Source organism: Hibiscus syriacus, unplaced genomic scaffold (genome assembly GCF_006381635.1).
Source record: "Hibiscus syriacus cultivar Baekdansim isolate YM2019G1 unplaced genomic scaffold, ASM638163v2 tig00110556_pilon, whole genome shotgun sequence".
In the NCBI taxonomy this organism is placed as follows: Eukaryota; Viridiplantae; Streptophyta; class Magnoliopsida; order Malvales; family Malvaceae; genus Hibiscus; species Hibiscus syriacus.
The window spans coordinates 4119765-4143690 of record NW_024062779.1 but is presented as its reverse complement, the minus strand read 5'-3'; the positions used below and the strand labels follow the sequence as shown (position 1 = coordinate 4143690).

General features: G+C 37.0%; 2 pseudogenes; one reads left to right on the top strand and one right to left on the bottom strand.

Annotated features, from left to right (window-relative positions):
- Positions 1 to 11594: 11594 nt before the first annotated feature.
- LOC120131671 lies at positions 11595 to 13090 on the top strand (annotated as a pseudogene).
- Positions 13091 to 15298: 2208 nt separating this feature from the next.
- Positions 15299 to 21632, bottom strand: LOC120131878 (annotated as a pseudogene).
- Positions 21633 to 23926: the final 2294 nt, after the last annotated feature.

Below are 23926 nucleotides of genomic sequence, written 5' to 3'. Positions count from 1 at the left end.
ATAATTGATTAATATCCTGTCTATTATTCTTTTACTGAATGGAAAAAGTGTAGGAACAATTTATCTGTAAGAATACAACAAAGAGAACAGTACACTTTTAAGGTTGATGTATTTTTTTCTCCAATAGGTGTATCAGACATTCGAGACACATGTGGTACACTATTATATTTTTAAAGGATACAGGATGCATTAATTATGCCTTAATCTTACATCTAAAGGATACAGGATGCATTAACTATGTCTTAATCTTGGCGCAATTACCAATGATTGAAGACCATAGGTCCTATAATTTTGCCAAATGCAAAGAAATAATTTTCAATCTCAAATCCAACTTGTACATTGCCGATTATTAACATTCAAAGTACCATGTGCTGTTCAAACATACACTACATTACATTACATAGTTGAGCCATTACAACTGTAAGAAGCGTTTACTTCTCCAATAACCCAGGACCGGGAAAGTTTTAACAAGGGCCTAATACTAAGTTACATTTAACCTTAATAGCAACAGGCAAACAACATTTTGATATATTAATATAATTTACCAACTACTTGGAGACCATGCTTGATATTAGCTTGGTGAAAAAGCAAGTGTGGCCAGGCCATAAGCTTCCTCTGTTCCCCTCAAAACCCAATGGGATTACTCCAACCAGGTCAAAAACCAAAACCAAATGAACAAAAAATTTAGGAGAAAATTTATAAATATACACCACACTATAGCTCCATAGAACCAAACAGGATTAGCATGATTGCTGAAGCCTAATTGATCAAAGTCATCGAGAAAAAGAACATGTTTTGTGCTGAAGAGTACGTCTGATATTGCTGCTTGGCTAGTCATCGCCATGAATGCACCAGCAAAGGAGCATCGTAACACAACGGCGCATGATGTAGATTCAAGCACGCTGCTGCTTTACCTAAGTGGCACACTTGGTGGAGAAGCCATTACTCTTTCTCTCAGGAGAGGCTTTAACTCCACGGTTGTATTGCTGCCACTTAAACTCAGCCATGACTATTACAAAAGTGTTCTTTACTAGAGCTTGAGTCGGTGTGGGTTAAGGGTAAAGCATATATATACAGTTGCAAATTCCGAAATCCAAGAAAGGTTTACTGAAATATGAAGGAAGCAAGTGAACGTGTAGGTTCAAAAACTGAGGGATTTGCTTAATAAAGGGGAGTGGTCGTAGTTTCGAGGCTTTTTTTTTGTTACAAAAAAGACCACTTTGCAGCAGTGGTTTAGACTTCTCTAGGGCTCAAGAAATCGTCTCTAAGGATGGTCTGGGTTCCATTCGGCGGCAGATGAAAATGCACAATACCAAGCTGGATGTGCCTTCCCGTGTGCACTAAAGCATCGGCCAGTTTGTTAGCCTCAATGTTAATGTGAGTAATCTTGACACTCCAATTTCTGCTGAGGATGTTGTTAGGAAATAAATCGAGTACAAGTAATTTCCCTATAACCAGATTTGTGAGAATGCGAAATAAAAACGGAAAAATAATACCCGAAAATTGATAACGGAGTTCAACCAATTGTGCTTACGTCTCCGGGATGCTGCAGATCTTTTACTAAGAGAGAAAATTTACAGGTGTTTACAAAACACTCACTACTCACAAGAAAGCTCTCTAGTATAGGAAGAAAGAAATGTTTTGGGATGATTTTGAAGATAAATGGGCTAGGGTATTTATAGTTGAAACTTAGGACTAATCTTGTAAATACCCTAAAGTATGCAGTGGCTAAATGTGTGATTTAACCATTTTTTATTTTAATTTAATATTGGGGCACCGAATTCGGTGCCCTTTTTGTCAATGAGAATGTGCGGTGCCCCCCAATTTTGAAAATTCTGCTGAGAAACAATTCAGCTGGGTCCCACCATTGATTACTTTCAACAATCTCCCACTTGAAGACTGATTTTAATATGTCTTCACACCTCGATCGATGCAGCAGTATTTCTGTTATTTTATTCTAGCATGCCAACTGAAGCTGAACACAACTTCAGTTTGTCTGTAGTCACCGTCTTTGTCAACATGTCTGCCGGATTTTGAGCTCCACTGATCTTTTCAAGTTTCAAAATCCCATCTTCCAGAAGAGACCTGATAAAATGATATCTCAATTGTATGTGCTTCGTCCTGGAATGAAAAGACGGATTCTTTGCTAGATGGATAGCACTTTGACTGTCGCAATACAAGACATTGTTTTCTTGTTTCTTGCCTAACTCTTCCAAGAAACTTTGGAGCCAAACCATCTCCTTGCTGGCTTCCGTAACAGCGACATATTCTGCTTCAGTTGTGGAGAGAGCACCTATCTTCTGTAGTTGAGAAACCCAACTCACTGCAGTACCTCCTAGAGTATAGACATACCCTGTAGTGCTCCTTCTGATGTCAACATTTCCGGCTAAGTCAGCATCTACATAGCCTGTCAATATCGTATCTCCACCTTTGAAACAAAGTGCTTTGTTTGTGGTACCCCGCAGATATCTGAGGATCCATTTGACTGCTTCCCAGTGTACCTTGCCTGGATTATTCATGTACCTGCTAACAGCTCCCACTGCATGAGCAATATCTGGTCTGGTACAAACCATGACATACATCAAACTTCCAATTGCTGAGGCATACGGTACCTTCACCATGTGTGCACGTTCTTCCTCCGTCTTTGGTGATTGGTCTTTGGAGAGTCTGAAATGAACACCTAAAGGTGTACTTACTGGTTTAGCATCTTGCATGTTGAACCTGGAAAGTACTTTGTTGATGTACTCAGCCTGTGATAACATCAAAGTCTCCGACTTTGTGTCTCTTTTGATCCTCATCCCAAGAATCTGCTTTGCAACTACAATTTTCAACACCAGTCTGATTGTAGACAGTTTTACTACTGGAGAGAAAATTTCATTGTAGTCAATACCTTCTTTTTGCTGAAAACCTTTGACTACCAATCTTGCTTTGTAGCGTTTGCTCCCATCGTGCTCTTCTTTGATCCTGTAAATCCACTTGTTGTGGAGCGCTTTCTTGCCTGGTGGTAATTCAGCTAATTCCCACGTCTGATTTGACATAAGCGAGTCCATCTCATCTTTCATGGAAGACTCCCACTTGACTGAATCATCCACCTGCATCGCTTCATCATAGCACTCTGGTTCACCATTGTCAGTCAGCAACAAGTAGTGCAAAGAAGGCGAATACCGTTGGGTTGGTTTAGGAATTTTGGAGGAGCGTCTCAGTTCTGGTGTGCCTGGTTCTTCCTCTTGAACTGCTTCAGGACTGATCTGAACATCATTTCCAGAAATCTCCTCGAACTCAGCAAATTCCTTTGTTTTAGCTTCGGTATTACTTGATTCTGCGGTTGACCTGTCTTTGTACATCACATTTTCATTGAAAATGGCGTCTCTGCTTCTGATGATCTTTCAATTTTTGTAGTCCCAAAACCGGTAATCGAACTCATCACCACCGTAACCAACAAAGACGCATTTGTTGGACTTGGCATCAAGTTTACTTCTTTCAGCAGAGTTTATGTGTACATAAGAAATACAACCAAACACTCTTAAATGTGAAAGGTTTATTTCTTTCTTGCTCCAAGCTTCCTCTGGTATTCCGCCATCCAAAGGAACTGAGGGCCCACGGTTGATCAGGTAAGCTGCAGTGTTGATAGCTTCAGCCCATAGAAATTTGGGCAATCCGGCATGTATTATCATGCTTCTGGCACGTTCATTCAGAGTTCTGTTCATGCGCTCTGCTACGCCATTCTGTTGCGGTGTTATGGGAACTGTTGTCTCCATCTTGATCCCATTGTTTGCGCAAAAATCTCTGAATCTACTGTCTCTGTACTCTCCTCCATTGTCAGACCTCAACCGCTTGACTTTCAAACCAGTCTCATTTTCCACCATGGCCTTCCATTTTCTGAAGGTATCAAAGACTTCTGATTTCTTCTTCAGAAAATAAACCCACACCTTCCTTGTTGAATCATCGATGAAGGTGACATAATATAGTGAGCCTGCAAGAGATGGAACTAGGGATGGTCCCCATACATCAGTATGAACCAATTCTAACCTTTCTGCCTTTGGAGTCTTGCCAATCTTTGTAAAGCTGACTTTCTTTTGTTTGCCAAAGATGCAATCATCGCATAGTCCGACATCTACATTATTTAGATCCGGCAGCTTCCCTTTTGACAAAAGGGTCTTCATCCCTTTCTCGCTCATATGGCCAAGCCTTTGGTGCCATAGGTTTGATTTTCCGTCAGCATCTGCTACTGCAATGATATTCTCTAAATTCGAGGTTACATAGAGAGTACCAGTCTTCTTACCACGAGCAATGACGAGTGCTCCTTTGGTAATCTTCCATTCACAGCCTGAAAAGGTTGTACTATAACCTTCTCCATCAAGCTGTCCAACAGAAATCAGATTTCTTTTAAGGCCAGGAATATGTCTCACTCCTGTCAGCTTCCAGGTGGTCTGATTTGGCAGCTTTAGTCGGATGTCTCCTTTTCCGACGATCTTCAAGGTTTCATCATCAGCTAGATGAACCTTCCCAAAATCACCACTGACATAGTTCTCCATGATTTCTCGTCATGGGGTGGAGTGGAAAGATTCCCCTGAATCCAAGATCCATGATTCAATCGGACTGTTGACGCTTAGAATCATGTCATCACCTATCTCATCTCTCATGTTGGTAGATTCATGTGCGCCGGTATTTTTCTTCGGTGCTCGGCAATCTCTTTTGAAGTGACCCTTCTTGCCGCAATTATAACAGGTAAAATCTTTATTACATGTTCTTGATTTTCCCCGTCTGGATTTGGATCTGCCACGATTTGAATTTCTTTCTGAAGTTCTCCCTCTAGACTCCGTGTGCAAGGCTGAGGAGGTTGATGCTTCACCCGCTTCTCTTCGTCGAATTTCTTCACTCAATACCAGATCCTGAACATCGTCGAATTTTAATTTGCTATTTCCCGACGAGCTGCTTACTGCTATAACAGTAGCATTCCAACTGTCTGGTAGAGATGATAAGAGAATTAAAGCTCGAACTTCATCATCGAACTCAATTTCCACGGAACTCAACTGGGTTGTGATTGTGTTGAGTTCATTCAGGTGTTGAGCCACTGATGCCCGCCATCCGCAAATTGAATAATCACCTCATCAAATGAACTTTGTTTGAGGCCGATGGCTTCTCATACATACTGGAGAGAGCCGCCATAAGACCCGCCGTGGTCTTTTCCTTTGCTATGTTGAAAGCAACATTGCGGGATAACGTCAGTCGGATAACTCCGAGGGCTTGTCTGTCGAGAAGAGCCCAGTCTTCATTCTTCATGCCCTCTGGTTGTTTTCCTGAGAGGGGTTGATATAGATTTTTCTGGTACAGAAAATCTTCAATCTGCATCTTTCAAAAACCAAAGTCCGCACCATCGAACTTTTCAATTTTCACCTTCCCTTCGTCTGCAGCCATCGCTCCCACTCGAATCTGGCTTCGTTTGGATCGTTTCTGACAATTTCTGCGAACCGCCGTGTATTAGAACACCTCCGTCGACAAACTCGTATCGCCGACCGAATTTCACTATTCACGAAAATCACTATTCACGTGAATAGTAATGAATAGTTAACCTCGCAGAAAAATTGACAAAATTCACAACCAAAAGCTCTGATACCAGTTGTTAGGAAATAAATCGAGTACAAGTAATTTCCCTATAACCAGATTTGTGAGAATGAAAATAAAAACGGAAAAATAATACCCGAAAATTGATAACGGAGTTCAGCCAATTGTACTTACGTGTCCGGGCTGCTGTAGATCTTTTACTAAGAGAGAAAATTTATAGGTGTTTACAAAACACTCACTACTCACAAGAAAGCTCTCTAGTATATGAAGAAAGAAATATTTTGGGATGATTTTGAAGCTAAATGGGCTAGGGTATTTATAGTTGAAACTTAAGACTAATCTTGAAAAAACCCTAAAATGTACAATGGCTAAATGTGTGATTTAATCATTTTTTATTTTAATTTAATATTAGGACACCGAATTCGATACCCTTTTGTCAATGAGAATGTGCGGTGCCCCCCATTTTAAAAATTCTGCTGAGAAACAATTCAACTGGACCCACCTTTGATTACTTTCAACAGATGTTACGGATATGAAGGGTTAAAGTATCATCGAAAGTATGAGATGTGGAGTTAATCTTTCCAACGACCTCACTATTGTCCGACTTGACAATAACATGTCTGAAACCTTGGCTCCACGCTATCTCCAATCCATCCAAGACCCCCCAGAGCTCAGCTTGGTATGTTGGACACCGCCCAATGTTTCGGGAGTAACCTGTGAACCAGTTTCCATTGCTATCTCTAAGTAAGGTAACCCGGTCCACCGAGACGTCGGTACTGAGCTTCACTAAATTGACTGTTGGAGGTTGCCACTTGTTCTTCCGCGTTTGGGTTCGACTGGCTTCACTTTTGTTGTCTTTTTCGAATAGCTTTCGCCCAAGTCCACGCCGATATGATCATCTCCGGAGCCGACCATATTTGCCCCTTAAACATAAAATTGTTCCTTTGCTTCCATAATCTCCTAGCTGATGCCAAAGAGATGATGCCATTAGTAGTCGACATGGTTTCATCTTGCATTATGGAAAAGGTTAACTCTGAGCCAATCAATCAAGTCCATAGAAAAGAAACTTATCTGAACTCGGAATCAGTGGCTCCCAGGTGCTCCTCACAATATGTCTCTAAGAACGTGAAGTATAGATTCCTCGCTTCTATCGCACACCGACCATATAGGGCTTGAGCTTAGACCTCTCCTCGCCCTCTCAATGTTGGTCATATGGCGCTGGTGTAAGATTAACCAAAGGAAATGACTGACTCTCTGAGGTCCATCATACTTCCATGAATGTCTCACACTTTGTCGGACGCGTTCCACTTATCACTCTCCAGGAAATTAAACGTTGATCTAACGGTGCAAGCACCAGTTTGTTCCCAACGCCAGCGGGGCGGTCATCTCCTAATTTATCGCGAGGGGAAGGAGTGGCCATCACCCATTGGAGGGACTCATCATCAAGGGCATGCTGCAGAAGATTGATATCCCACGTATCTTCGCTTATGACAAAGTCCCTAACATAAATATGGGAGCAAAGCATGTGAGGCTTGGTAATGGTCACCTGAAAAGGTTCCTTTCCTGGTATCCAAGCATCCTCCCAAAATCAGGTGATGCGTCCATTACCTACAGACCAAAGAATATTGTCATAGATCACATTCCAAATATGAGATAGAGATTTCAAGATAAATGATCCATTCTTAGGTTCAAGGTGATTCGGAATACTTCCCTGAATCAAATATTTGGAGCGGAGCACTTTGACTCGAAGAGTTTTCGGGTTCGTAATGAGGTTAAAACCCAGCTTTGCCAAGAAAGCATCATTTTGAGTACGGAGTGCATGAATACCAAACCCCCCATGAGTCATGGGTTGGCAACAGTTTTTTCAATTAACCAAAGCCATCTTCGAGTCCCCCAAATAAAGCTTCGCGCAATACTCTTAATCTGATCACACACTCCTTTTGGAATGGCAATAGCCTGCATGAAGTAGTTTGGTATTGCTAACAGGGTGGCTTTGGCAAGCGTGACACGGCCCACCATATACAATTTTGTGGCCACCCAATTATTGAGTTTATTTCACACCTTCCATGAGTCAAGCGTGACACGGTTCACTGCTTGATTATGATAGTATTTCGAATTGCGATCTCCTTCCATGAGTCAAGTGGACCTCGATTTCTGCTGCCAAAGCTTTCTTCGTGATCAAGAACTTCCTTGAGACGCGTTCGAATTTCAAGCTCCTCAGTTATAAGTCTATTATTCCCGGATAAGTCAATCTTTTTTTGGATATCAATAAGCCGCCTCTTAAACTCCTTCTGGAAAATGTTGCCATAGACATCCTTATTCCACAGAGATAAAGCATTAGTAATAAAATTAATGGAATGGACAATGTTACAGTCATGTTTCCATTTCCCTGAGATAAAGTTGTTGAAGTCAGGATGCTTGACCCAACTAGCAAGAAAGCGAAAGGGTCGTGGAGCAGTCGAAGGCGACATCTTAGCCGTGTGTAAGAGGATCGGCCGATGGTCTGATTTGAGGCGAGGAAGATGGTAGAAAACCGACTCAGGATTAAGATCCAGCCATTTGTTATTAGCAATCATTCGTTCACGGATCATGCTAGTTAAAGTTTCAATACAGTGCCTTTTTTTATTTACAATATATTTTATTTTTTTCTTCTGTACTTTTTAAAATAATGTTTGAATTTAAGTTATTAACGTGTGACATTAATATGACACGTGAATTATTCTTATGTTATCATAGTATAATATTTTAAAATAATCAAGATTCAAATTAGAGAATTTTAAAATAATTTAATCATTTTTAATAAAAATAATTAAATTATTTTAAGAATTAAAAATTAATTTGTCCAATATTTATTGTTGACCATAAAGGCATATAAACACCAACTCCTACGCAACTAAAGAATCCAAAGTTTTACGAATAGTCGATTCATGATTAACTTTAAGTGGGGCTGTGTTCTCAAAAATTTTTGTTGTTTGACTTATTTGTCGCTAGATAAGTTCATTAAAATTTTATTCAATGTGTGCTCGTTAAGAAAATTTATTGCTCGACTCGTGTTCATTAAGAAAATTTGCTTGACTCGTTGCTCGTTAAGCTCACCAAAAATTTTTATTTTATTTTTTTAACTATAAGTAAAATCTACAAACACTATATAGAACTTAATATAAACATAAATTAATAAATTTAACCAAAATTTATCAAAAGAGTGTATAAAACAAATTCAAAGTCTAAACACCAAGATAACAATTAATAAATACATTAAAATAATAGTTAAAGTTTGATTTTTGGGTGTAGTAAAATAATAATTATTAATTAATAATTTAATATTTTAAATTATTTATTAGAAAATTAATATATTAATAACTTATCATTTTTTATTATCTATTAGTAAATTAATAATTTTCTGAATGAAATATATTTTTTAAGTTAACTACTAAAAGGTTATAAAAATTTACCGAGTTGCTCACGAACTTATCGAATTAAGTTGAACTTTATTCAACTCATCTCTTTAAGTTCTCGAGTCGAACTCAAGTTCAAATCGAATTCGAGCTACTCAACACATTAAACACCCTATTAGTAAATCATATAAGAATTGAAAATTATATTAGTCTACTTTAATTAGACTTAATTATGACCAAAACCAATCGGATGCTATGATTATATGTCAACTTTGATCAACTGAAAAAGTCTAAAATCGAAACCAATTAGTGTTTGGCGAATTATCTTTGATTTTTCTTCTCAGCTTCCGTTGTTGAAGCCACCGCCCCATTTGCTTAATTTTCAACACTCTGTGTTGGCCATGAACCATGCCTGATATTTACCAAAACCAAGCTTCCAGCGTTATATGTTGAACAGAAGCCTACGCCCATCGGCCCAAGCAAGCATGCAGTAGAAGTCCGTTAACTTGGGGGTTGCGGTCTTCCATTCCATGTCAATGTACGCGATTTGATATTTTGGTAGCACCCTGACTGCTCCTGAAAAACAGGGTTCAAAAAATGCAATGATTTTGGTGATAGTTGCTTTGACAGATTACCTGCGTTTCACTAATTCAACTGCCGGTTCAACACGATGCGTTTTGAGTTTTCGGAGCGCTCAAGACTGTAACTTCAACTCCACCGTCACTTATGGAACGCAAATGGTTGTTTCAATATCCTTTACAAAATAAATTATTTCCATTGTGTTTATCTTGAGAGTTTACTGAGGTTAAATTTTTTTTATAAATAAAATATATTATTATTTGAGAATAAAGATATGGATTTGATTTTTTTAAAATTTTACTTGAAAAAAGAGAAAATCTTAAGAATTAAATTACATCCTTATTTCTAAGGAAAAAGCAAAATGTATAATCTTGTACTAGTCAATGCCACAAACAATCAAAGTCAAAATTTATTTATTGAAAATACTTACCCGTCAAACTAGTTGACCTTATTTGTTTAAAATTTTTATGGCTCCATGGAATGGTTGGTTGGTGCACAAATATAGTGATGAAGTCTTCCCCAACTTTTTATGTCCTCCATTACACTCATCTGTTTGTTACCGGCCGATATTATTTTACAAAAATGGTTAAATTTAGTTTATTGTATTAAAAAAATAAAAAAAAATTATATACCCATTATTTTAAAAAAATAAAAATTTTAGACTCTCGTTTTTAAATTTTTAGGTCCGCCGCTACTGTTGTCTTTAAAACAGATTTCTACAAATCGTTTCACATTTTGACTATCATTTCTCGTATTGGATGAATGGTTTAACGTAAGCATCTAAAATACAATAGAAATCCTTTAAGTAAATATCAACAATTCCAAACATAATCAATTATTATGAATATTGAATTGATTATCTAACTCGATTCATATTAATCTACATTAATAATTTAATAGAAATCGTTAATTATTTGAACTAAATAATATATAATAAACATAAAATTTATATTATATTAAATTAAAATATAAAATTAAATCATATAATAAGTTTAAAGTATATTATAAGGGAAAAAATACATAACTTGATTAAAGGTAATTATGTTTTAGTTAAGCAATGTCACCTCAAAAACAAGGATTTGAAAAAAAATGGAACTTTTTTTACTTGGTTATTATATAATAATATAAGGTATTTTTATTAATTTAATGTAAGTAAAAGATAATATTTATCTAATAATAACTTTTAATTTAGAGATGGATTAAGGTGGGGCGGTTGCCCCCTAAAATTTTAAATTAAAATATATTTTAGATTTTTTTATATGTATTCTCTATTATAAATATGTTTTCGTCTCATCTAGAATTTTATAAGTTCAAGTTCGCCCCTAACATAAAATCTCGCGTCTGTCTTTGTTTCAATCATTTGACATTGAATGCTTATACCTTAAACATTCATGGTGCTCGTGCTCGAACCTGAAACCTTAAGAAATAGCAACTACTCTTTTATTACCAAGATTATTTGGTTTGATTGTAATAATATAAGTTTTTAAGAAATCCTAATTTAATCATAATCTTATCTAGAGGGGAGAGAGAAGAGAGAACCTTAGGGAAAGAAAAGAGAGTGCTCTTAGTGGATCTAAAACCTAGACTTAAGAGAATATGAGAGAACATATATAAGTAGCTTGGATACTCGACCAAATATATATATTTTAAAAAGATCGACCAAATTTGTTTACTCTAATAATATAAAATTTAAAAAATGAATGATTAAAATAGAAAAATAAAAAAATACCCTCTTTATAGTTTATTCGAGGGGAAAAAAAAGAATGGTAGAATACAAGTGCAGCCCCCAGTGCAAATAGCGAAACATTAACAAGAGTTGTAGAATATTAGAGTTGTAGAGTATTAGAGTTGGACCATAGATGCGTCTTCTTCTTCGCTCGTTTCAGAACAGCGCGCTGTGTCCAATATTTCTTTCAAAGGCAAAGTCCAAAAAGTCTCTTTTTTCTTTTACTTTTCAGCATCGTAAGAGTCCTCAAAGACTCAAAGTGGACGTTTTCTCTCGGGGGATCCCTTCTTTGAATTCTCTTCCAACTTGTATCTACAATTTCCTTGATCCTTTTAAAACCCACCTTCCCACGTTGCATTTCAATGGCTCTCTTGGTTTAAGAATTTAATGCTCCATTTTATGATATCTGGTTTCCTTAATTTCATCTATTTTTCTATATTCTTCTGATTACTTTCTTTAACTCTTTAAATCCCGGCTTGGTTTGGAAAATTCATAAACTTTTCCTTCTTTTGTTCAGAAACAAAATCCCAGCTGAGTCCTGCAATTTTGGACTCTTGTCGTTAAACTTCAGAGAATAGACAGCTAGTCTTTCTTTTTCTGACAAAATAAAAGCTCTCGTTTGGTTATCTCTCATTTTCCCCAGGAAATAAAATCCCACATTGATTCTGCCATTCTTTTACTGTTTTTTATGTAGTTGTATTTTGCAGAATTTCACTCAAATTCTCATCTTAGTTGCTCTCATTTGCTAAAAGGTTAAAAGCTTTGTCCTTTTTCTTTTTGAAAGTCATGGAACCCAACATAGATGAATCAAAAGCAGTGGCAATAACAGGGAAGATCATGATCATCGCCATAATAATTCTCTTCTTAGTGGTGGTTTTTGTGCTTTTTCTTCATCTTTATGCTAAATGGTTCTGGTGGCGCGTCGAAGAACCAACTCCCCCGTCTTCTTCACGCCGCCGACGTCGTTTCGTGTTTGCCCCTGGACAAGACACTACTCATCCTATGCGTGCAACTAAAGGCCTTGATCCCACAATCCTTGCTTCCCTTCCCGTTTTGATCTTTAGCCAAGAAGAGTTGAAAGAAGGGCTTGAATGTGCGGTTTGCTTGTGTGAGGTAGTAGGAGGAGAGAGAGGGAGGCTGCTTCCAAAATGCAACCATGGCTTCCACGTTGAATGCATTGACATGTGGTTTAAGTCACACTCCACTTGTCCTCTTTGTAGGAACTCTGTTGTTGCTGTTGAGGGTGAGAATCCAAGTTCTGCATGTTCGGAGATGAAGTGAACAATGGTCATATTCAGTCTCCACGTGATGATTTGGCTTCTGGGTATTCCACAGATTCTCCTACTTTCCCTACAAATATGTTGTTTTGGGGTAATCATCAAGGTCAGGTCAGCAGCGGTGGTGCCAACTTGGAAGAGGGTTCATCTGCGTCGGCCTCAGCCTCAGCCTCAAGTGCAGCTTTTGCTTCGTCATCAACGGCATCCTGCAGTGACAGGCAACAAGGCATGCTGGTGATTGATGTTCCAATGAATGCGAACGATAATTTCCCGGAGGAGGAATCAAAGTCACCAATGCCAACAAGATTGAGGTCTTTAAAAAGGCTTTTAAGCAGAGGAAAAAGGATGGTCCCTAGTAGTTCAGGAACCGGTGGTTCCATCGATGTTTAAAGTTAGAATTAGATAGGTTGAGTATCTGAAATGGCTGGAGATTTATCAAATAGGAATCAAGTCAACCATTCCAAGAGAATTGTGTTGGTCTCTTGGAAATCAATTGTATTTAGCATTTTGAAGCATTGAAACTATTGTTCAAGATGTTTATGAAGGGGGTGGGGAGCTTCTCTGCATATCAAGGTGAAAGAATGTCTTTTCTCCCGTAAAAAAATATTGATCAAAAACAATTTCCTCTCTTGATGAAGACTTTGTTTTAGTTTGGATTTTTTTTTCTACTGTAAAGCTATTAAATTCAATTCCTCATCAAAATTTTTATTGATGCAGCAATTATAAAATGCTTTGGGTTAAGAAACCCTTTTCAGAGAACTGTTTTTCTTAGTTTTTGTACATCAGAACTATAGTAGAGTGCTGAAAATCAATTTCAATTCATTGCTTGTACTCTAGATTTAGGTTGGAGGATGGTGTGCAAGTTTTATTGGGGAATCTAAAGGAGAAGGACCATGTCTTGTGACATTGAGACAGCGTCCGTAGGCGTTGATTTGATAAGGGTCGTAGTTGGGATGGTGAAGGATCATGCCAAGGATGGAGATTAAATTTTTGAACAGGATATTCACATTTCATTGCACTCCAAACAGCTTTGACCATCACTAGGCTCCCTTGTTTGCAAATTTTAGCTGAAAATCATTATACTGATTATAAGAATTTTACCACCAAACTATCCAGAACGGAACTCAAGTAACGTAGAAAAGAGTACATGTAAACTGAAAAAATTGGAGAAAAACAGGTTTTCAGATACCCTGATTTTTAGCTGTGGTCAATTATTTGTCACCCGAGCTCAGAAGGCAGTATGGTGATTGAATGGAAACAACAATTACCACTACTATTCTAACAGGCAAAGGAGCAAAAGATGTAAGGCATTTAGAGAATCGGTCTGATTCTATCTTGGTTCATTCCGTTTGAAGAAAGGAAGGATCCCAAAGAGTTGTTTTTTTTTTTGAATTGGAAAGAGCCTAATACATAGACTAAAGCTGCTAGACATGATTCTGCTGCAATGAGACAGCGTCTAAGTCAAGAAGGTTTTCAACGTCTACAGGGGGCCAAGCGTACTGCACCAGGGTGAACTGCTGATCTAAGGCAAGCTTTACAAATCGATTGGCCACTCTATTTCCAGATCTTGAAATCCATTGGAGTTTTATCTCCCAGCTATTTTGAAACAAGCCTGCGATTGCTCTAACAAGGGAGAGCTGACTTAGGGTGGGATCTTCATCAACCAACATCTTGAAAGTCTATGGTTCCATGTGACGATGAGACCTTCATAAATGCCCCAAAGCCCAGCTTGGAAAACGGAGCTCACACCAGCATTTTTGCTGAAACCAGTGATCTAGTCACCTTCCGCTATAACCCCCTCAACCGGGCCTCTTCCATTTGTTAGTGAAACAGATCCATCTGTATTCAGACACAACCACTTTTAGTTCCGTAGCACTTGACCCTTGTCCTTTACTTAAGTTTGAGACAGCTATCATAACATCTTGCCCGGTTGTAGCTGCAGTTGCCCGCTTTTTCTTTTAGTTGTTGAATCTCTCTTTAATCGATATAAAAAGGTCGTATTTTAATTGACCAATAGATAAAAAAATAAGGTTATTTTTTTTTGAAACATAAAAATCAAGGTTATTTGAAAAATGAAACGAAAAGAGACTAGAGGCTGACCCTACCACTACAATAGAAGGATTCCCTCAACTGAAGACCGCAGATAATTTTCTATGTTGTGCCCGACGGCAGGTATCGCAGTCGAATTAGTGGCAATGCAATTACAAAAATAACAGGTTGGGAATGACTGCCCCCCTCAGAAGTTTTCAACATTTTCCGACGCTGAATTGATACTTTGAGGTGATTATGGTGGTGATGACAAGTGTTCTAAAACAACTTCGTTCTTGCTTTCAAAATAACACTTCATGCCTTTCTGCCAACGGTAGCTGTGTAGTTGATTTAGATACACAATGTTCTCTCTCTCTCTCTCTCTTTTCATTTTGCAACTGGTCCAGCTCTCTACTATAAGAACAATTGAGGCAGATAGAAAGTAGTTTGGTGCAAAATTTCTTGTTGCATGGATATTAGCTTAAGCAACAATAAGTAAAAGGAAATGCAATTAACAGTTTTGCTACCATAATCTGTCAATTTCTGTTGTTAAACAGCAATATTTTGGTATAATATAACTGGATACAAACATAGTTTTGTGACTTTTCCAGGAAGGCTTATGTTCTCTACCCTAACAAAAACGCTACGCATACCCGAAGAGAGAAATTTCAGCAAATTTTCAGTCAGCTACCAAAATCGCCTGCAAAAAAAGCAGAGCATCCTGTACTTCAAATTTTCAGTCTCTGTTTCGAAGCTCCGTTTCGTTTCTTATCTGGTTTACCAGAAGAGAGAAAATTCTTTACAGCATTTTCAACCGCTTTGTTAGATCTGACAGCATCTTCAGAGGCAACCTCTCTTTTTTTATTCTTTTTTGTTTTCTTCTCTGCCGAGGTATCATCAAGCATGGATGTAGAAGTGAGAGAACTCTCTCTCTCTTTTGTGTTCAATTCTTCGAGCTCTGACGTGTCCATAGATACATCAGAAAGGAACTTGTTGCTTTTTGTTGATTTGGATACAGTAGGGCCAAATGCAGCATAGAATTCATTGTAAGCTGATTCTTTTGATGCTAGTTTTGACCTCCACTGATTAGGTTTGGTAGAATATCTGCCATGACAAAGCAATGAAATTTGAGTTGCTTGTTCCTATCAAACTTGGGTCCAAACTAGACTAAGCACATGCATTACAATTTAGCCTACGACATAACACGAATTAATCCTTGATTACCAAACCAGCAAACTGCAATTTAGTTACCTGTCAATATCTAATTTCCTTAGGAGATGGGGACCTTGTTTTGTCTGGGAGAGTTCAGTTCTTACAGCTAACAGTTCAGACGCTATGGATTCCTTCTGTGACAGGCCACCAACACTGAAGCACTTCTCAACTGTAAATGATCGAGAGGTGCATCGCAAGCTCCCCAAAATGTCCACGTAAACTTCATATTTAACAGCAAACAAACAGTGCAAAGTAAATATTAGCAGCAACATATACTTAACCATGCAACAAAATAACAGTTTGATATGGAATCACAGGAGAGTAGAAGATATTATTCCATGTGGGAAAAAGGCCAGACCAAAAAGTTTAATCAAAGGCTATAACTTTGTGCACACAAGGTCTATTGGTATCCCTTTTAACCAATTGACCAAATGAAACAAGGACAGACGAGACTTCCTGAGAGATAAAACTCAAATAAAAATGCCAATGCAGCATTTTGACTTACTTCACAACTAATCTACTCTTCTGTTTTGTGGAAGCATCTGAAGCAAGAAATGCTTCAATAACCCGTGCTCTTCGAGCATCTTTAGCTGCCTCAAGGACATGCTCAATTCCCATGGAAGTAATACTCAAAACATAAGGCTGTATCCATTCCTGTAACGAAGAAGAAATAGATTGCATAGCAAAATTAGAAAGTCAGTATCCACACTTGTCTTATCTATTCAAGCCAACATCAAAGAGAATTTTCAAGTTCCAAAACAATCAATATACAGATGAACTGAGCATAACTAAGGTATCATATCTCTGCTCTGTAATGCCAGACCATGTATCTAAATAGGATATCCTGCATACTGCATGTGATCAAACTGAAAACAACAGCATATGGGATATTGGTTTAACATTGAGAACTTTCAGGGGAATAATAATCATTCAATTCAGGAATTCAAACTAAGATCTTTAATCGGTCAATTATCTGGCATTTCACCTTTCAGAAGACTTGCTTTAAAGATGATCAAATATGTTCAAGTATCAGGCTATCAGTTGTATACATAATTTTCTGCACCGACTGCTTAAACATTTGTTTCACTAGCTAAACCCCCCCGAGCTTAATTTGCTGCGCTAACCTCAATCTCAAAGCTTAAATATTGCATTACCACTATACAGACATCTTAATAAGAAGCTTGACACTCAATATGCTAGAGCACATGCACAGAGGCATTCACTTTAGTTAATACAAGCAAAAGTGGCTGAAAACTTGCTGATAGTGCGTGAAAAATCCAAGGCCAATAAATTGGGTAGAACAGAATGATCTAACATGTTCAAGTAAAGAAACATACACTTCTGAATTTAAAAATAGCCTGCAGAATCAAAGAGCCCATGACATGCATCTTAGCACCAACAGGCCAGTTCCAACTAGACTTGTCATGATGGCTGAAGTAACTGTCAAGGAACAGTATTCGAGGAACAATGAACTTGGAATTCTCTTCTTTTGAACCAACGGCAGTAGCAAGAGCCTCACAACAGTGAGGGGAAAATGTAAATTAATGAAGGGCTAGGAGAAGATATCTACATAAAAGTGAAGTTTTAGTATGAAATAATTTCCATTTAGAAGTTATTACCACAAGCTGTTTCAGACTCATATTGTACAGGGACTGACTAAAGAGCAAACATTAAAGGCATGAATCTAACGACTGAACCTTATATTCATGAGTTTGTAGCCTTTGACACGCAGCAATAAGAGATGCAATAATTCCCGATCTCCCCATTTCAAGAAGATCCACAAATTTCAACCCAAGCTCTTCCCAGATCATCTCCATCTAATAAAGAAAATAAAGTTTTTCAAATATCAGAACAGCAGAGCTTAGCAAGACATCCAGCACCAGAAATAGCTTTCTTAAACAGTAGAACTTAACAGCAGCCGGAAAATTAAGTACATAACAAAATTTCACTGATAGAACACTAGTATCCAATGAAGTGCATCAAATCATTTCAAGAGACACTATTAGCTTTGAATCTTGTCAAGCATACAAAGATTACAGGTTTGTATCAATAGTAGAACGTTGGAATACGTACTTGATCTTTAGTTCTTGCATGGGAAATTAACACTTGAACAACAAAGTTCCCACAATGATGAGATGAAAGCTGAAACAATGAATTCTTCAAAAGCTTTGTGAACATGTCATTATACAGGCTTTCAGGAGCAACTTCCAAAATTACCTGTATTTTGCAGAAAATGAAGCTAGCCCAAAGAATAAAGAAAAGAGACAGAGCGGAAACTAGATGATTTTACTGTCGCGTGCAAAGGATATGAAAGAGGTAAAGGAATCAACTACTCTATTGTTGTTTTATTCTTCATTTGGTTATAGGATAATAAACATCACAGTTCAGCAGCTCTTGAAACTTAAAGGTGAAATTATTATAGTGAAAATGAGGAAAAGATTCACCTCACAGCCAACCCACTTTATCACTAATTAAGGGAATCCAACTTAAAGAAAAGGAAAGGTTCATTCATCCAGAACAGTGTCAAGATGGTTCTAACTACTAAAATTGACCCTGTAACCTGACTATTATCAACAGAAAATATCTCCCGGGACATATTTGGTGACAAGAAATAAGTCAAGGATGAGATTCAGAGTTTCATGAATAATATAATTACAAGGCTACGAAGGAAATTAGGTACAAATTTGTAGGTTTATTTCTTTACAACTAAGTTTAAGGGCATTGCTATTTGGGCTCATATCCTTGACAATCTAATCAAATGGCTATCTTCCAAAGTGTCATATTATTACATTGATTCAATTACAAATGAAACAAAACTTCAAGTATAGGGAGCAATGAACAAGATTATTAAACAAACAAAAGGGGGGAATAACCATGTCACAAAGTACAAATATATAATACATATATTAAATAGAATCCTGTTAAAAGTTGCTTACTTCCATTAGATGGCTAAATGCAGTTTCTTTCATTGCTTCTACAGTTTCACCAACAACGATTGTGTCAATGAAGTTTCCCTTCACTAAATCTTGCTTGTTGCAACCAAGAAAAACTGGAATCATTTGCAGTAATTCTTGATCATCCCCAGCTAATGACTTGAAAGCTGTCTGGCTAGGAAGAAGTGAAAAGGTCAGTTATAAACTAATTCATTACTTTAACTCCTCGTTTCAAAAAGGAGAGAAGTCCGCAAGGACAAGTATAAGACTCAAAAACTCACAATAAATAAATAAAAGCTAAAATACCCATCAAGTCATCTCTTAATTACACCAATCGGTGTGCCCGTAAAAAATAATTAATTAATCTTACATGATAGAGGGGTTTGTCAAATCTACAAGCACAATTACAAAATGGTTTTAAATAGTGTCTGCGATCACATTTTCGGTCGCGTCACGTTTATCATGATTGTAGATATAACGGATACTATTGTGGTCATTACGGAAATCGCAATCGTGAATTTTTTCGAAGAAATTGATTTTTTTAATTACAAAAAACCAGAATAAAGCAAGCATGGTAGCACTCAAGTTGGAATTTTCACTGCGATAATAATATCGTAGAATACAGATATAATCAAATGATTGGAACGATGAAAAACTCAAAAAGGAAGTCCAGAACAGATAGAAGTTGCTTACCTTAGCTTATGTCGCCTAAGAAGGTGCGATCGAACAAGCTATGGAGGCACTTAGCCTTATACCAAAAGCAAATATTTATATATGATTATATGTACTGTTTCATTTGTTGGGTCTTAATCAGTTCTTTCTGGCCTTCTGGGCATAGCATTTTCAAACCCAAAACGTGAGTTTGGTTTTCAATACGTTGTACGACTTCGAATGGGTTTTTTATGGCCCAATACCCCATGCGGATCAATTATCGGGTATTGGGCCTACTCAGAATTTATTTTAGAGAATACGACATTTTCTCAAGTGTACCCCGGAACTCGTCACCTCCCTTGGATATTATTTTTATTTGGTCCTTGCATTGTGAGCCCCACGAGTACCATTATTTTATTGGCATTATAATGACTCGTCACGCCGAGGTGACGAGTCCATTAAAAATATTTTTTTAATTTAAAAAAAATGAAATTTTAAAATTTAAAAAGGAAAAAAATTAGGGTGAACTCGTCACGTTTCAAATTCAAAAAATGCTAGTTGTTTTCTAGTCATTGGTCAATGGGTAGACGGGCAGCAACAGTCACTTCGAACTCGTCATCTCGTGATTACAAGTTCAGCCAGGAAAAATTTCAAAAAGAATAAAAGAATAAAAGAAAAATGAATTTATTATTTTACAAAATTAATTGCAAGAAATAATTTTTTACATGAGAATTACAAAGAAAGTTTATTTATGTCTTCTAAGTTATTGACGATGTCGATGAGTTGTCGAATAATAATATCGTGGGGCTCGTCAAGTATGTCGGGGTCGTAGACCTAGTCGTCGTCTTGTCGAGGAGGTGTACTTAATACACTCTCGATTCACCTTCGAAATCCGATGATGGATTTATGATGCTTGACGCCATCATCGGTATAACTGTTTCGATTTAACTTTGGTGACCATATAGGATATGGTCCTAGTCACCCGCAACCGCATGTTCTGTGGAAGATCCTTGAGTGTATTGCGGTGCATCCCATGAACCCCCAACCCAATTCGGTCGAGTCTTGGTTGAAGTATGAAATGGATTATAGAAACTGAAACTGGCCTAGGATGTATAGTAGTACTATTCAGCGACTGATATTAAAGCGAAAGCAGAAGACGACGATGCTTTCTTCTTGGACTTGGACTTAGCGCATGTGACCTAATGATTTTACCATTATCCCATCTCTTCCACTGTCGTTAGATATGGTTTCCCATTTTCTTCGTAAATTAAAAGATAGAGAGAATAGTCAAAATTGAGGTCCAACGGTGTGATGTCCTAATGCGGGGGGAGCATTTGGTCGCGTTGATTCTATTGCTCGATGTAGAAAGCGTGCCTCACCGGCTAATTTTTGGTATGTTTCCCACGCATATGGATTGTATGGAGCGCGTCCATTTCAACAACCATAAGCGTTGGAATCGGCTGGTGCGATGCAAACTATCGCATCACTCTGTCAGCGGCGTGCCACTCAACAATCGCTTGGTGCAACAACAGTGTCACGACACACCACAAGTGAGACCTATAAAAAAATCCTCCCGATAATAATTGATTGATCTCCTAGTCGACATACAGAAGCCAAAAAATATGTAAATATTAAATATCAAAGTTAGTATATATAAAGTTAAAAAAATTAAAAAATAATAATAAAAATATCGTATGGCATACCGCAAATCGACGGTGATGTCGATCCTCATCTGTATATCTCGTGTAGTGGCACCACCAACTTCGTCTCGGAGATTTTATGACGCCATATAAAATATTTAAAAAAATATAAACAAGTAAAAATAATAATTAAATTTATTAAATTCAAACAAAGTCTAAATAAATGAAGTTAAACAATTACCTTGCAACCATCGGAAACTCGACCGGCGTTGATGTAATTGGCGTAAAAAAGGGAAGCAATACCAAGCCCAAGACTGTAACAGTATCAGTTAGCATGCTACATCGGCTTTTCCACTCGACTGGACAATTGCAGCCTTGAAAAGATCACGGTACAAAAATGCTAGAATCGTCGCGCCTCAACTGGTATTACAGCACACAACAAAGTATTCTAAGTCTTGCAGATATTGCGTGCGCTCCAAATTATCGGATTTGTCTGGTAATAATATCCCTATGATCATTTGGAGAATAAATGCTCGGGATGTGAAAACAACATCCGCCTCGATAGACTCATCCGTTACATGGAATTCAAACTCCAACCACGTTATTATTATCCCATAGCCCCTCATGACGTCGAATGGTGGTCATTTTCTTGGTAAACCAACGTTGCGGGTTCATAAATGTTCTACCTCACCACAGGAACTCCATTAACTGGAACATTAAGTTAATAAACGACGTCTTCCAAAGTAATCATCGCTTCACCACTCGGGAAATGGAACGTGTGCGTCTCGGACCACCAACGTTCGATCAGAGCCTTGATCAACACCGGATATAGTTTGAACCACGTAAAAACTATAGTAAAAAATAAACTGGATTGATGCATATATGTCATCATTCGTCAATGCGACTCTCTGGTTGTCATCCCTCGACCACGAATACTCCATTCATCGTCGTCTGGCGCGCATTGGATCGATGATAAATGGTCGTTATCCAAGCGCAACATATATTCCCGGGTTGCCATTTTTCGGGATTTTCGCACAACATATGATGTTTTTCTAATTTTTTTGGATTCAGGGTTTAGTGAAAGCCAAAACCTCAAACCCCTATTATAACATTACCCTAAAAACTATAAACATATAGAAATTTAAAATGGTCACCAAACTCGTCACCTCGAGGTGACGAGTTCCAATTGACCGTTACCCGTCTGCTCGTTGATCAATGACTAGAAAACGGTTAATATTTTTTGAATTTGAACGAACTCATCATGTCGATGTGATGAGTTTACCCTAATTTTTTCCCTTTTTTTAATTTATAAATTTCATTTTTTTTATAATTTAAAAATATAATTTTTAATGGACTATCACGTCGAGATGACGAGTCATTATAATGCAAATAAAATAATAGCCCATGTGAGGCTCACTATGCGAGGACTAATTAAAAATAATATGCGAGGGAACTCATCACTTCGAGATGACGAATTCATGGTGCACTGAAGAAAATGTTGTATTCTCCGAAATAAATTTTGGATAGGCTCAATACCACAAATAATTAATCCACATGGGGTATTGGGGGAAAAACCACATTGAATGCCTATTAGTTTACATTGGCTAGCTTGTAAGCCCATAATTACATTTAACTCGGATTAAGAATAAAAAAGTAATTTATTTATGGGTCAAATTAAGCTGGCCCAACTAGGATTAAAAAGTTTTTCTTTTAACTTGTGTTTAAAGCAAGTTATCGCAACACAAATAAGTAGTTTTTATAGTAAAAGATTTATTATTATTTTTTTAGATTCGAAATTTGAATACTATAATTAAAAAGATACGAGGATTCAATAACAAAAACTAATTTTATAAATAAAATTATATTAAAATACATATGATTTTATATTTTAAAAATAAATAAAATAATTTACATAATCCTATTAGTCTCCTTCATGATTAGTCTTTTGTCTTGTTGCATGTTGATACAAACAAACATGGATTATTTTAGCTTTAGTTGTTGGTATTCAGAAATGAGACCTCTAAAGATAATAATCATCTATTTAACTATAGATGTAACTTGATTCGTGCTCATTATAATAATATTTCGGATATAATATATACCCCAATAATAATAAAATTAAAATTAAACATAACTATCACTTGCCCTCTTTTCTTGATTAATGATTTATAGGGGACACGGATGATCTCGTATGGGAAAAAGACGAAAAAAAGTTAAAAATGATTAATTAACATAAAGTAACGTTGGTTCGATTTATTAAATTCAAGACTCGAATCAGCCATAGAACAAGGTATCACCTGTAATCCTATAAACTACCGAAACTAATTACACACACCTACCACACTAGGGGTTACTAATTCAATAAATGAACGTGATATTTAAAACACATTTTTACATGAGTGGTACTTGTGTTAATTAAAAACAGTTACTTGATTTATCAAGTTGCAAGTCCATCAAGCACTTGATTATTTAAAAAGACAGATGATAATTATGTAATAAACACCTTATCATATCTGTGAAAAAGAGAAGAGAGGGAGAGGAGAGGGAAATGTGTAAAAACAGACTGATAAATTAATATATTAAAAAGGATGAGAATGTTATAGAAAAAAAAATAGTAGCACCGACACCTTTGAACAGGTATTCCCCTAATATGGTAACATACGTTTCCTTTCCTGGTTAATGTCTAAAAAAGGTGTCAAGTTTGAAATTTGAGGCAGGAGAGAAAATAGTTGCAATTTTGAAAGGAAAGATCATAAATATTTTTCCATCTGGGGGTGAACCGTGAAAATGTGTTTTGGGGGTTGGGGGTCAAGAAATAAAGTGTTCCGTAAGAGAATCCAATAAAATAAATAAATATGTGAATTAAACGAATTAAGTTATACATTTCAAATACATCCCGTTTATTCCTAAAAAAAAAAAA